Here is a 14357-nt window from a genome sequence, read left to right on the forward strand (position 1 = left end):
GGACTATTTACAAGAAAACAGTCTTCACTTTCTCCAAATAATTTCATGTTATTTCAGTTTCCAGGCCCAGAAGGTCCTGCTCCCTACCTGGGTTGTCCATTCTGCAGCAGCAAAAATTGCAATACTCCTTTAAGATATAGTGATATATAGTACACTTCCTCTGAATTCTTCTCAAACCTCCCTTAGTCTTTGGCCTCGACTTCCTGCTCCCAAAGATCATGCGTACATATGTTCACTCTCCTACTTACTCATCACAGGATAATCATGTGGTCATGTCTCCATCTCCTGATTAGATCATGACTCTAAGAGGTATGAACATACCTTAACGTCTCTGTTTGGCTTATGGGAAATGCCTCAAGGAATTTTTGCTAAATAAATAAACAAATGAAGTACTAAATATTTGAGGCACAGTATGAGACATTAAAATACACTATAAAATTATTATGTCTCAATGACGTGTTGATAGGAACACCAGAACATGCCTGCTGCGTTCCTTTAACCAAGCATCTGTAGAACCAGTTTTTAAAACATGTTGATGAATCATAACTGCACTGTTCTTACTATTTACATGCACATCTTTTCTCCCCACCCCACCTCTCTGATGGCTTTCTCCAAGTCTTTCCCTCTTCCTTCTGCCTTTTGAAGAAAGTAGAATTAAGAGGGATTATTTGGAGATACGTCCAGAGGCTGGTAACCTCAGCTGTGACATCTAGAATCTGGCTGGTTTTACTTGCTGGGTCTATTAAACATCCTCACAAATATTAACTGGTAACTAACCTTGGCTCTGTTAATCTGCTCCTTCCTGGCTTAATGGTGGTAGCTGTGTTTTGCATCTTGTCTTAGAACTCACATTCCTGTTCTTCCCTAAGGGGCATGTCTTGTCTTAACTAGTACTGGCTAAAACTGCTATGCAGCAAGCCATATATCATAAAGGCCTTAAGGATCTTTCTCCTGCAGTTTCCATGGGATGCCTATTGATTTTTCAGGAAGTGCTCCAGTACTTTTTCTGCCCCCTTTGGCAGAAAATCTAGAGTGTTAGCACAGAATGTTGGCCCTTCCATGCCAACATTGAATGTATTTACAGATACGGTCTGTATATAAGAGAGCCTATGCCCTTACCAGAAAAATTCAAAACTAATGATGCAAACATTTTCTTGGAAGAAAAATAACCAAGGAACCCACCTGAAAATAAGTTAAAAACCCACTGTTTTAACTTATTCTTTAAAATAAAATATTAGGTTAAGACTAAAGGTAAATGCTATTTGAGATGAGCTATTACTGATCATACCTTCCACTTAGGGCCACTTTGCATGCAACTATGTGTTTGAATGTGTGTGTATATGCACATGTATGCACACGTATGTGTATGTTTGGTATCTGTCACTACAAAACTAATGCCAGAGAGGCTCCATAGTCTAATGAAGGGAATGACTATGGATCATTTGATTTTTCTTTTGAGTTTTACTAGTGATGATAGCAATAATGATAACTACCACTACACGTTGTGTCACATTTTCTGTACAATATCTTATTTAATCAGCAAAACAACCTGTAAAATAGAAATTATATTGTCTATTTGACAGAAGAAAACTGTATTCTAAAGCTAAATGTTAAGCTCTTGAGCAGCTTGCCAATGCCACCCAGTAAGAGGAAAGGGAGATATTTGAATAGTCTGATTCCAAGATCCAGCTTTTACCACTGTACAATACTGCCTCCCCCTCATTCAACAATATTCTACTTCTACAGTTTATTTTTCCCAAATTAGTTAGAGTATGCTATTATTAGTTAGATAATGCTATTATCCTGTAACTAATCAAGGAGAATAATGACTAACGGATTTGATAGCTCAGGAAAATCACCCTTTGTTTTTTTTTGTCAAAATAGATTTTACTAAAAAAGCAGAACTCTGGAACCTACCAGAGACCTACCGAGTCAGGGTGCCCAGTGGTAGGACTCTAATCTCTGTTAAAATACCTCCCCAGGCAATGCTCATACAGCCTGTATGGCACTGTTTTGTTGGCACATGGTCATGAACCATGTCTTAGACAGACTCTAAGCACTTGGCCAGAGACCCTGTCTTTACAAAAGGCCTGGCACATAGTAGCTACTCAACAAATTGTTGTCGAACTAAATTGTTCAACCATCATTCTCTATAGTGACTTTCCCCCTATTAGAATAATGATAAGCACAAATTTCCCTCTACTATTTTGGAAGGAGAAACTCACTCAGCTTTACAATGAAGCTCAGCATTAGGAGTTGGAGGAGGCATTCAGGCAGCAGTAGGGGAGCCTCTGTCAGCAGAGTTTTGCATTAAGCAGAAAGGCCACACTCAAGGTAGATATTTCCTTCCTAGGACAAGATGGGCATCTATCATTAAGGTTTATATACTTGTATATGTCATTACTATTACTGGTTTCTCCTGGGTACTGGGGAGAATCAAGCTGAATGCCTGTGAAATATGACAAGCTCTTAAGAGAAAGATGCTCTCTAAAGATATAGTATTACTATAAACTCCAACCACTTCCTCCCAGCCTGAAAATGCTGTCCTGGTGAGAATGACCACTTAGCAGTCACTGGTCTATTTCCTAAGCTAGTAGGAAACCTAACTCCAGGCATGGTAAAGTGAAAAATGGGGTCGCTGAAGCAAAGGGCAGGGAAAATAACTAATAAAAATAACAATCATCTATTTTTCAAACCTATATCAGTTATAAATATGGAGTTATCAATCAAAAGCTGGTGTAATGATAAAAATATGGGCTTATAAAGCTCTATTACATGTTCATAATGAAATATCATCTTTAAAAAAATTGCTTCATTCTCTGCTTTTCTTACTGCCATGAGGACCCAACCCAATTTGGCACGTGACAACATCGGGGAAACCGATTCACTTCTTTACTCCTCAAGATGTATCAGTCGCCTCTATCTCCATCAGTTTCACAACAGCTAACTATTGAAGCAGGATAGTTCCCTTGGAGTTAATCCTTTAAATTGAAAGCCAAAATCCCTTTACTCATCTAATATATATATGAGAATAAATGTCTCTGAACTACTCATGGACTTGGAGGAGCAAGTAGTGCTAAAGACCTACATTCTAGAGAGAATGGGATACATTTGTAGACAGATGAAAGAGATGTAAATTGTACATCATTTTAGAAATGGTGCAATGTAATCAAAAGAATTGGAAATATTAATAACATATTGCATGAATTTATACATTTATATACATATTATAATATAAAAATATTTAAATACATAGACATATTGCAAATATGTCTGATGCTTTTATATTATTTTACTGGTGACTTTGTCCTATTCTACAAATTCTGTGCTGACAGCCCCCGACCTCTCTATCTTCTCATTGCAATAGAGACCTGCCTTCTCTACATCTCTTGAACATATATTTCAAAACCAAATTCTTGATGCTCCTTGTCAAATCTACTCCTCCCACAATCCTTCCCACCTCAAATGGGAACTCAATTCAACTATTTGCTTCAAGCCAAAAATCTTAGCATTATTGTTGACAACCCTTTTTCTCACGGCAATGAAGACATTTCACGGTCTCTACCTTTAAAACAAGAATCCAGACACACCTGATCACACTTCTAGCAATCGCATTCCTTAAAGCCACCATCACCTTGGAGAGCAGAAAAAAGGTCTGACTGCAGTTACATATTAGGTATCCACAAACAAATTTACATATCTGAAAGCCTTGGAAATGGATGAGAACACCTAGAGAGGGAGTAAGAGAGAGAAAAGAATAAAACCCAAGAAAAAGTTGCGAGGAACTTTAACATTTAGAGCTCAGATATCAATGGAGAAGAACAAAGAAGAGACAGCAGAGACAAAGATGAGCTAGAAGGACACTCATTGTCCCTGTTTTGTTAGAGGTGAGACCATGTTAGACTAGTATTGGAGGCAAAGCTGGGTATGTTCTAGGGGTGTAAGGGGGAGCAGCTGCATAAATTTCCCATGGGCTATCCCAAATATTTCTTGTCATACAAATAAATTCTTGGGCCTAGGATCACTGTGAGAGAAGATTTAAGCCTCATCCACAGAAAGCAGTTCAGCCCCACCTATTACCCCAGATTCAGTAGGGCCAGGCTTTTGTTTGTTTTGTTTTGTTTTTGTTTGTTTGTTTATTTGTTTTTAATATACCAAAAGGAAAAGAAAGAATCAGGCTCTCACCAGGATGGCTCCAGTCTCAGAAGGCTATAGGGAAACCACCAAACGATGGGCTGCACAGCCTTTCAGTCCTGCTACAGGGCAGCATCAAATGATCCAAGTTCCTGTTGGGTTGCACAGGCTGTCACTCAAGAGGCTGCACTGGAAGAAAAGACGATGGAGTTTCTGAGCAAAAATCATTGTGAGTTATGCCACGGGATGAGGCTGGACTAGATTTAGAGCTACCATCCCCAGTCCTGCAACACCTGGATTCTCTAGGAAATACACTAGGAAGGGAAATTGTAATGTTAATTTAAACACTCCAGAGGATAACCCTCTTGAAGATACTAATGGATGGAGGGAGAAAGGCGAGCACAGAGGGAGACGAGGGGCTGTAATCAGCCCAGTACTGGCAATCCTAGGAGCAGAAAGAGAGCAAAAGAGTAGATCACCGTTCCCCAAGGCAGAGGGAATATGGAACTATAAAAAGTTTTCTTTCTACCCAGTATCCACATCAGAAACTCCTAGAGGGAATAATTTAAGAAACGAGTCTTAAAGAAAACGAATTTCCTCTCATCAAAACAAATCACAAGACTGAGGCCCATTTAGACTTGAAATAGTCTTATAAATATAAAACCTAGGATCTACCACATTTATTTTCTAAATTCTTTTTAATAAGTATGAACAACCTTTATTATTTTTTTTTTAAATCAACAACAACAGATATTAAAAGGACGTGACCATGGAATTTGCACTAATCTTTTTTCTTCATATTTCTAAAATAATTACTTATGTTCCTACTATAAATCTCATGTAGGATAGTTAGCAAATATTCCACTTCATTGACTGAAAAATGAAGTACTGGAGAAATTACTAACTTTCTAAAGGTTAAAATTCTGAACACTAAATCTTATGGGTAATTTTTCCCTAAGCACAAATCCCCTATCTCAACATGCTCAAGCAATTGCCAAATTATAATTTTTGCTTTTGTCCTGGCTTCTATACTGGTAAGGGCTATGCCGGCTGATTTCAGATTAATTATTCAGATATTTAAAAGGACACCTGGCTTTCTTTTAGTTAAAATGTAGTTGACTGTGATTATTTTCCTTTCTTTGCCTTAAGGATTCTCTGCACCTCATGTTCAGTTAGTTCTTTCTTGATGACATATGTCAGATGGAATTTCTCTTTTCCTAAATTTCCTGAATGAGAACATTCTCTTTTGTCAACAGATACCTCAGGGATATTAAAGTACTTAAATACTTTAGATATTTATGTGGAAAATTAGCAACATGTACTGAATGCCTCACTTAGGAGTGCAGATTATACTGGAAGTTTACAAATTTCTATATATTGTACTATGAAAAATTCAATGACGATTTTAATTTTAAGATCTAGAACATTTTACTTATATTAAAATTTATCTATCTTATCTTTGGATATTTTATTTTGGAGAGATTACATATTTTAAAATCCCGTTTAGAATCTATGACCATATATTTCTTTTAAAAAGATATAGCTTCTGAAATACCACAACCATCATTTCCCTTCTTAAATAATATAATAAAAAACAGTTGTGTTGTTAAAAAAAAAACAGTTTATAACATGGATGACACATTTTAAAACAAAATCACAGATGCTAGTGCCATTGGGGACTCATTTACACAAATAACATCTATTCCTTTTGCTTAAATTTCCTGTTTGACATGCAATTTATATTAGTAAATATTATTAAAATAACAATGTTTTTGTTTTTAATTGACTTATCTATTTTCCTTACAAGTCCAATGTAGCGGGTAGGATCAGGCAGGGAGGCGGCAAAAAAAAAAAAAGAAAGAAAACAAATCGCAAACATCGAATATTAAACTGGCAGCTGCTGCAGAGTTTTATAATGATAACACTAGAGAACAAAATATAATTTTACAAATGTTTTTCTTCTCTCTTATCCTTTTTGTAAAGGTGTTCTTACCAAGTGCCAGTAATTTCTATTGTAGAAAGAATCAGAGAGACAAAATTGTGCTATTAAAAGCCAAGAAGCAAAAAATGCTTTTTAGAAAACATTTACGTGAATATGGTTTCCTACTGAGTTATGATTTTGCCAGGTAAATGACTCTTGACCAATTCTCATGCATAAGCCTAAAAGAAGCAAACATTATATTCAAGCTTCTGGCTTAGAAAAAACATACAATCTCTTGTCTGCTATCATTCTACATTGAGTACATGTACAAATGATGTTCACTTAATTAATCTGGGGGAGAGGCCAAGAAAGGAAGAGCAACAGTTAGCACAGAAGAGCAAGTAGATAACAACTTGATAGGAGAAAAGAGGAATTAATTCAGGAAGGCCTGCTTTGTTATTTCATAGTGAAGAGAGGCCAATAAAGCCAGGATGGCAAGTTTGCCAAAAACAGAAGAATCAAAGTCAAGTAAGCTTTTTAAATTGAAAGAAGGCTTGGTGGTTGTTTAACTCATTTAGGCAGAGAGGAGTTTCAAGTCTTGAGAAACGATGTGGCTTGCTTAATATTAGACAACCGGCTAGTGGGAAAGCCTGGCTTTGTACCAAGAGATTCTACTCTCCATTAAGAGTTCTTTCTACCGTTCTCCCAACTGCTTCTTTTTTGAGGTGGAACCAGATAATAAAATCTACCTGGGGTCTAATTTATTTTGCTTTAATATGGGAATTGATGCAAATATTTGGGAATGATGGTATAGATTTTGATAGTAAGCCAAGAATAAAACTTTGGCCTAAGCAGAAATAAGTTTAAGATATTAAATGCCCCATAACCAGATCAAACTGATATGAGTGCGGAGGGAGGGGAAGACAGGAGTTGGACACTCATACAGAAACAAAGCAAAGGGGTGAATATCAGGAAGTTATGGTTGTCAGGAAAGTCTAAAAGAAGGTCTAGAAACAATAGCTTTGCATTTCAGATGCGTCTACATAGGACTGTAGGTTGTGCGGGTAGAAGGTGGGTTTCGTTAACAAGGTTCACTGATCTCTGTCATGTGGGTATATGGGGATTTCCCAAGCACATTTACCTGGGAAGCTGCCCACTTCCTCTGGGTCTTAAAAGCACCCTGCGTACTGAACAGGGTTTTCCATCGCAGTCCAACATTTCTGTTCATTAATAGAAGCCAACAATCAATACATTCAAACCATTAAAGAGGAAATAAGTGGATTTGATTTATAACTGTCTGGATGAGTAAGGTTTTCTCCTTTCTCTTATCCTTAAGCAGCCCGTTTCTACATATAACTTTCATTATGTTCTAAGATTTTAAGCTTGTGGCATCTCTTTAAAAATTTTGGCCAGTTAATAATGAGTTTCTGTCATGTAGCTAATTCCATTTAATCAATGAGGTCACCAGAAACAATGACTCTAACATTGTTCATTAAAATTGTCACCATTCTAAACCACCGATAGTATCTAAAAATGTCAGATGGTAGCACCTAAAATAACGAGCACTAATGGTAACATAACCCCCTGTGTCTCGGCCACTCTTTAACCTTCAACGTCTAAGTTCAATTGCATCAATTAAAGCTTACAAATTCAATGAGAACCATGGGCTTAACTATTTCACAGAAATGGTACCCAGTTCAAATCAGCCAATGCAGCTTAACCACATGTGTTTTCCCAGCTTCTAGAAAAGAGAATCCTGCTTGAGTGGTATGCTCAAATTTTTGGTTTCAATGCCTCTGATTCATTGTGTTTTTTTCTCAACTGTAACTCGTTACTAATTGTGTTTTTCCGAGTTATGAGAAAAGAAGACTAGGTAATTGATATTGTTAGTGACACTGAAAAAGGCTTTTACATACTCTTGCATGCTGTGTAGTACCAGTTTAATACAGTTCCATTATCTCTTAACTACCATTATTATAAAATACAGAAATTGAAAATCGAAAGATTTTTTTTTTTAATTAGCAGAAGATTTATTTAGTGGCAAACCTAACATGAACTTCTATGACCCCATTTGGAATCTATTTATCTCACTTAATGTGAATATCTATGCCTCATATTGTAAAAATTTTAATGTTTTTATTAATAATTGCTGCTCTAGGGCCCAGTGAAGATCATTATGTGTGTGTGTGCACTGTATTACCTTTGTAGAATCTGAAAAAAAAATCTGAATTACAGAATTCAAATAACAAATTAGTTTCGGATAAGGGATTATGAAGCTGAAAAAGTAAAATATGGTCATTTTCTAAGGCTATAGAAAGTGATTTTGAAAATCTCCTTGTTTAAATAAGCAAATCTTATAGTATGGCCCAAACATTCAGACTCTCTCCTACCAGATTTTGTTTTGGGTTGTATTTCACATTACTTCTATGTTTTTTTAATTTACATTACTTTTAATTTTATTTTAGTTTTTAAAACTAAACTACTCATGAAAAAACAGCAGGCTGAGAACACGAGAGACTCTCACACAACAAATCCACTGTGGACACTGACCACACAGCCCTCCTAATGCTGTCGGGACACTGTCTAGTGGCTGTTTACCTGTCTACTTCTTGTGATGAGAGATATTTATCCAAAGAACATTCAGTATTTGGCCTGTTTGCTGAGACTACCAGTAAAGGACCCCATTATAAAAAGAAATGATGTTTGTCTGAACCACATTTGTTGCACAACCCAGTACCTTTTCTTCATTCATTCCCACTGCAGTCACAAAACTATGCATTAATCTTAACCACTTTTAAAAATAATGACTTTAAAAAAGAGGGGGAAAAGTAGTCTCATATCTTCCAAGGTGTGTTCTAACAAAGAAGGCTTTCTTGCTTTCAATGTGTTGCTTTTCTTTTCACTGTTTGGGTTAGAACCAGAACTCGGGTTAAAATCCACTTATTAATTTTTAGTTGACTTGTCCAGGGACAGTGGTTTTATTTTTGTGGCAATTGGTACCATATTGTATGTTGGATTTCTGGACAAAGAATGTTAAGTAGATATGATCCCATATTGATTCTGATATTGAATTCCAAATGGGAGAGAATATGAACACAACTATAACATCAAAAGGCCCTGTATTAGCAAGAAAGAGTTTTTTAAATATTCATCATGTACATGATTTTCTGTTCATGGAGTTCATCCTTTGGTGTGTAACTTTCAGTTAGAATGAGGGAGAGGATGAGAGGGAGTTCTGTGGCCTGCAAATATTCAGCTCAATTTTTATTCAATAAGACCAGGGGGCCCTTGAGTATAAAATCCAAATGTACTGGTTTTCCCTGTCCTTATTGAAAACAGAAAAGAAAGCAGAATTTGCACTCAACATTTTTAGGTTATAGACCAGAAACCAACTGAAGTTAATTTATAAGTCAACACCGAAAGGAAAACAAATGGGAGGTATACGACATACATACATCTATCTGGGTTCATTTAAAATGCATCTCATTTAAAAGAGGTCTCTTTAGAAGTCCACTAGCAATGAATATTTCTTGCATACAGTCATGTGCTTTCGATAAACCACTGGTTCTTATGAACTCAATGGAAACCTCAGTGGGGAGGAAAGCAGAAACAACGAAGCCACCGGGATGTTACAACTCCCACGAATTAATGCTACTTCAGAAAACAACCATGAGCCTTTAAACAGCTTAAGCAAAATGTCAAGTAAATCAAGTACCCACCATATGCTAAGCCTGAGTTATGAAAATGTTAACAAATAGCTATTTATTATTACAGTGAAAAAAAGCAAACACATTGTAATTGATAGCAGCTGAGCAAATTATTAAATACCTATGTAAACCAGACCTAAAAAACAATGTCAGTACAAAAGCAAATTTTATACATCTTTTTACAGTCCCCTAATTTTAAGGAGTATTTCTATGAACCCTTTCATGATAATTGTGTTCTTTGAACCCAACGTAAGGAGCTGGCATGAATCACATGAAAAGTGAGCTACCTAGTGATATTGGTAAACGTATGCCTGCCTAAAAATCTGTGAAACACTATATGTCTGGATTTGAAAGTGACGTGCATCCTAGATGCTCATCTATCCATTTTTTGTGTCATTTCCTTTTTACATATTTAAGGTAAGTGTTTCTTTCCTAATTTTTTTAAAGGGATAGTAACTTAAAAGGCCTTTATATAAAACTCAGACTATCCGTACTGGCATGGTACACTTTATTCATACTTAACTAGATTTTAGTATAATTAAAGTAGGAAATGTATATGCAAAACACAGAACAGGTAAACAGTGAAAATAATTCTCTCTCCCATCCCACACTGTCCAACACAGAACTGTTTAAAGATTCTTACATATATTTTCTGGAATTTTCTGTGCAGATTATTGCACACTGTGTTACTCTCTTTTGAGCTTTCTTTTTTTCTCTCTTAATAAGATATCTTAGAAAGAGTTCTATGTCAGTATATTAGTACATAGGGAGGTATCTCATTTTAAAAAATGGCTGTGAGGTAATCTATTATATGAATATACTATAATTTATTCAATTAACTTTGTATTAATGGATATTTTAGAATATTTCTAGACATTATTAATAACAATGGACACATACCTTTTATGCAGGAGTTGGTCATATCTATAGGATAGATTCCCTAGAAATGGAATTGACAGATCAAAGAGTATCTGAATTTAAAATATGAATGATATTTTTAAATTGTGCTTCAAAGAAATTGTACCACCATATATTCTTATTAATGTTGCTTGAAACTGTTCAATTCTCCATGTTTTCACCAACAATGTATATTATCATTTTTTTGCAAATATGAAAGAAAAGTAGTATTTCTTTTAAATTTAATATTAAATTATGAATGAAATATGTTCCTATGCTATTTGTATTTTTATCACACTATTTAATCATGTCCTTTCCTTTTTTCAATGGTTTTATTTGTTCTTTCCTTATCGATTTATAACAGCTCTTTAAATGATAAAAATTTCAAACCTATACACAATTAAATGTGTTCCAAATTTTTTTTTTTAATCTTTTTTGAAATCAGAGCATTTTGACTCTAAGAAATTTTTTGGTAGTGAAGTTTAACAATTGTTCTCTTGGATCAGTGTATAATTGCTTTTTATCAAAAGACAGTAATTTTTGCAGAGAAACAAATACTATGCTATTTTAAGTAGTTAAAAACACAGAACAAAGTTTTAGTTGCCTTTCTTTTAAGAATAAATGCATTTTACTGGGGTTTTCATTTTAAAATACTGGATCATAATTATTTTCATTAATAATATGTAAGTAAACCTTTGTTCTTATTTTTGAGAGGAGTAATATAAGACTCTGAAATGGAAAATTTGTTTCTACTTGTTTCCTTCTAGATTGCAAAGTAGCAGTTACCTCAAGAATCTCTGGGGTCCCTGATACAGGGGGGAGATGAAGTATCACAGGGTCTTTTATCTAAGAGCTCTTCGGATTTCAGTCTGTGCAGCTATGGGGATTAGATTCAATGAGGCCAAAACTAGGCCTGTACTAGGTCAGGAGCCAGCCTCTCTCATAGCTCATTTTAAGGCTGAACTTGCCATTTGCATCTTAACAAGTTGTCTGACAGCTTCTTGCTCACCTCTGACAACTTGATTGAATGGGACACCCAGGGAGGTTCATGACTTAGCTGCCGATATAGGTAAAACCCCAACCTGTGCTGGAATTTAATTCTTTAAAATTGTAAAATAACAATATGAGATTTCAAAAAGAAAACATAACTTGAGCAAACAGAATGCCAAAGTCAGTTAAAGCTGACAAAATCAATAGTGGAAGACACAGAAACCTTTCATTGTCATTTGAGAAAAATTTATGTGGATTCATGACAGTAATAACAGATATCCCACTACCACTTACTAAATCAATGTACATTCCTTTTCCAAGCTGCCTTTTATCCATAAATGTTTGCTGTTTAAAATGAAAACCTCTGCAAATATTAAAAAAGTAAATTTCTATTGTCTGATTTCTTTCTCTAAACTCATCCTGCTTTTATATTCAGTATCATTCTGATTTGCGCCCGACAGTTCTCTGTTCATATGATAGGGGCTACTTCATCTCCAATGATGTCATGAGAGCTTTAAAGAAAGGACCACATTATATACTTTATCTTCCCATTGTGCCTAGTGAACTGCTGGATAAACAGATTTCAGCATCATTGATTAGTTGCACTTGAACCAACAAATGTTCACATGACTAGGCTCTAGAGAGCCATCATCTCAGCAAAAGCTTTTAAAGGTTTATCAGAGTGACAGGATGAAATATAGCATAAGTTCAAAAAATTAATCACCCTCAGCTTCAGGTCTGAAGAAATCTGTTACCAGGATTTCCTGGTCCTGGAAAGGTAAACTGCAAGCAAGTGCTAGTGGCACATCTAAGCAGCATGTGGGATAAACCTCTGTACAAATTACCATCAACAGGCACAACAGGGAAGCAGAAGCGGGAAGATTCATTTTCCTCTATTTGACTAGTTCAAATGAGTTTCTCTGCAAAGAGCAATATATGTGGTTCTCCAGCAGAAATGGAAAAAAAAAAATGAACGCCACTGTTTTCTTCACAGTTCAAAGAAGATATGAGAAACCTGTACTGCTTGCTGTGTGTATGCTTGTGCGTGTGTATGTGCATGTGTGTGGCCCAGTCCAGACAATCCATTTATGTTCTCCAAGCTCTGGGTTATAAACTAGTTTTATCTTGGAGATTTTCCCTGAAAGCATGTAAAATTCTCTCTGGCCAAGGCTAAATTTTAAATTTTTCCTTCATTTTAAAGGCCTTCTTGGCATTGCTGCCTTAATCTGCAGTCTGGATGGATGTTTTGGATACCTGGACTGCTGTGTACAGGGGGATTTAACCCTCTAGAAACCAGACACCTAGTTTGTGTTATTAAGCCCTTATTCCATTCTGTTCCTTAGATCCTGGTCTAGGGGCTTGTGCCTAGAACATAGCCATCAGCTCTCAGAGGGAGATTAACAGCAAGGGCCCCCTAATCACTGTCTTGGCTCGGGTCTCTAATAAGCAGGGAGTCCCTAGAAAAGGTGCTTTATTTCTGAGCATCAGATTCCTAATCTACAAAATAGGGGTAATCTGAGTGAAGATTAAATGAAATAATCTATTTACTGTGCTTTGAATAATGCCTGACACATAGTAAATCCCCGGTAACTAGATGTTGTTCTTTATTTCCCTCCTTCAGGGTGCAGATTTGCATCAGGACAAAAGTGACATGGCATGGTTCTGGTGAATCCCACCAGGGGACCAGTCCATCAACTAGGTGGTAGGTGGATGGCACATGGGACCAATCTCTAGTTGACAAAGCCTAAGAGTGCAGCATCACAGTTATAAATAACCACAGCAGAGTCATAAAGTGAGTCTTTTATTTTAACCAAGAATTGGAGGAGTTAGTAGGTTAAGAGGCTTCAGTAAGAAACTCTCATTAAGGTAGACCAGAAAAGAGAGTAGAAATGCTGGCAGCTAGTTGGGAATAAAGCGTAAGTGCATTTTTAGAACATGTAATAAGGACCCAGAATATCTAAAGAGAGTTGCTACAATGTCATCAGAAAATTATTAAAGGAACCCATGATAGGTTATATCCATGGTGCAAGGAGCACTTAAGCCCTCTAGAACAGAGGTCTGCAAATGGATTCTGAAAAGAACCAGATAGGAAATATTTTCAGCTTCGTGGGCCATACACTCTGTATTCCAATTACTTAACTGCTGCCATAATGTAAAAGCAGCTGTACATGATACACAAACAGATAGGCATGGCTATGTTCCAATAAAAATGCATTTACAAAAACAAGCAGCCACCAAATTTGACTGGCAATAATTTGTTGAGTCCTCCTCTAGAACACCAATGTCTTCAACAATAGTAATAATTATTATTATTATTACTACTACTACTGATTAAATCCTTACGATATGCCAAGCATTGTGATAAACTTGTCCTATTTGTAACTTATTTTCTCATAACACTATGAGGAACATACCATTATTACTCCTATTTTTCAGATGAGAAATAGGTTTAGAGAGTTTACCTAGCTCATAGTCACACAGATAATCAGCGTCAACCAGAATTTATGCTCAGGAATTTGTCTCCAGAGATTGAATACTCTTAATCACTGCACCATATTGCCTGTTGGGTAAGAGTAGGGTGGTATGGGAGGGAGAAGCCCTTCTAATTACCCTTTCACTCCCATTTTGTCTTAAAGGGCCACCATTCTAATAGTGGCAAAATTTTGCTGGATCCTGACACAATTAACCGTTTGTAAGTGTCCACTTGG

General features: G+C 36.1%; 1 long non-coding RNA gene across 1 annotated transcript in view; it reads right to left on the reverse strand.

The window, feature by feature from the left end:
* Positions 1-4069: 4069 nt before the first annotated feature.
* LOC107503952 overlaps positions 4070-14357 on the reverse strand; it is a 28453-nt gene continuing 18165 nt past the window's right edge. Inside the window, exon 3 of the long non-coding RNA XR_001595338.2 lies at positions 4070-4323. This is a non-coding gene — a long non-coding RNA (uncharacterized LOC107503952). The remainder of the gene's footprint in view (positions 4324-14357) is intronic.

This window comes from Rousettus aegyptiacus, unplaced genomic scaffold (assembly GCF_014176215.1).
Source record: "Rousettus aegyptiacus isolate mRouAeg1 unplaced genomic scaffold, mRouAeg1.p scaffold_m13_p_3, whole genome shotgun sequence".
In the NCBI taxonomy this organism is placed as follows: Eukaryota; Metazoa; Chordata; class Mammalia; order Chiroptera; family Pteropodidae; genus Rousettus; species Rousettus aegyptiacus.